We start from the raw sequence: 1930 nt of genomic DNA on the forward strand, positions 1-1930 counted from the left end.
TGCTGTTCGGGAGAATGCTCTGTCGCCAAAACTTTTGAGTCGGGATGTTGGTGCAGTCAGGGTGAGAGAGGAGGAGGATCGGAGAGCTCGGGAGGGGCGGTGGGGGATGAGGAGGTCAGACAGGTAGGGGGGGGCAAGGTGGTGAAGAGCTTTGAAGGTGAGGAGGAGTATTTTAAAGTTTATGCGCTGCTTGATTTTGCTCTAATTCGTGAAAGGTTACAAAGCCTTAATTATTAACTTTACCAGAATTGTCAAAATAATGCTTTATTTTTGCTTATATAGAAATACGTTCAATGTGTTTTTGTCCAATCTGTAATTTGCATTTTAAGATATTAACTTTTTTTTGTTGAACGCCAAAAGACGTCCATAATTTTTGAAACTGGAAAAAAAAAGTAAACCATGAAATTATGTTTTGATGTGAAACTGGGAAAATGAAGGATTTCCTAAAGTTGACACTAACACAGTTCAGTTTATTTAGTTTCAGTTTTCAGATTTCCTCACACATAAGTACACAGTGTGATCGTGGTCTGGACCTGAACTGAACTTGGTCTGAACTTTGGTCCAGACACGTACTTGGTCTGGAAGATGATCCGAAGGTGGGAAACAAAAAATCTGAAGTAAAACAAATGAAATCAAAATTAAATAAAATTTCCCAAAACTAATCCAAACATCTCAAACCCCAAACTAAATAAATCAAGTTTTGAATGTCCACTTTTGAAAATGACCTCACAGTTCAACATTAAAACTTGACTTCGTTTCACATTTTGCTTTTTAATTTTCAAAGATTATGGGACTCTTTTGGCTCCATAAAACATTTATACTTTCTCTCCTTATTGACCTTAGAGACGTGGGTCAAGCTAAAGCCATGACCCGACAGCTATGGCGGGAAAACGATTGTGGATCTAAAACTGCATGTAAATAAAAGAAATCTGGAATTGTTTTAAATCAAAGTTAAAACACAGTGTACTCCATAATTACAAGTGCACTGGATGAAGCAAACAAATCAAAGTTATCTTCTGTCAAATACAAAATATAGGTTATAATTTTTTTTAGGCTTTGAAATTAAACGTCAAACTTGTCACGCAAAACTGTCAGCTAAATAACTTCTAGCCCGTTACGTACACATTAGCGATCTGAAGATGGATGTGGCGAGAATGCTAACTCTGTGGCGGGAATGCTAGCTCGACAAATACTGCAATTAAGACGTCTGCCGCGCTGTCGACTTATCCGTTCAAGAGCTTTTTTTTATTTTGAAGGAGATTCGTCTAAGTTTGCAGCCGCGCAGATATCTAAAAGATGCTACTAACATATGTGGATGCTCTGGCGTTCATGAGTGGGAAGGCTCCGTATCCACGCTCGAGGCCATCTGGGGCGAACGGCGAGGAACTGCTCTGTGGTTGGGCCGTGGTCCGGGCCGCACGTGTTAAGAGTTGGAAAGTTGGTCGGCTAATTGGTTTGGAAAGCTAGCTCTACGGGTGAAGGCAGGGGTCACGAAAACGAGGAAACTGGCTATCGAAGAGGTCAAATGTTTACTTTTTACGTAGGGTTCTTTAAGCCAATTCCAAATGAAACACGCAGATTCGTTAGTGTTGCTGTGATAGTTGTTACGCTCTGCTTTCTCAAATAAACATGAAGAAATGTACATTTAAATTTATGCGTTTAAATAATAAGCAGGTGTGAAAGTGTGGGTAACAGCTAAAAACAAGTTGGAGGGGGCTAACGGGGCTAACGGTTATAAACCTAGCTCTACGGATGAAGTCGGAGGTCCCTAAAAGGAAAACACCTTGGATCTATAAAAGTAACTGGATAGGTTATTGCAAGCCTAAACCTGTCATGAGTTGGCCAGTCCATTGGAACAGCAGCAAAAAAACAAAATGCTCATATTCGCCTGATAAGGACCTACTTTCTGGTCATTTTGGCCTATTTTCAG

The sequence above is a fragment of the Eucyclogobius newberryi genome, unplaced genomic scaffold (assembly GCF_026437365.1).
Source record: "Eucyclogobius newberryi isolate DKJ021-1_F unplaced genomic scaffold, fEucNew1.0.hap1 SCAF_17, whole genome shotgun sequence".
NCBI classification, from domain to species: domain Eukaryota; kingdom Metazoa; phylum Chordata; class Actinopteri; order Gobiiformes; family Gobiidae; genus Eucyclogobius; species Eucyclogobius newberryi.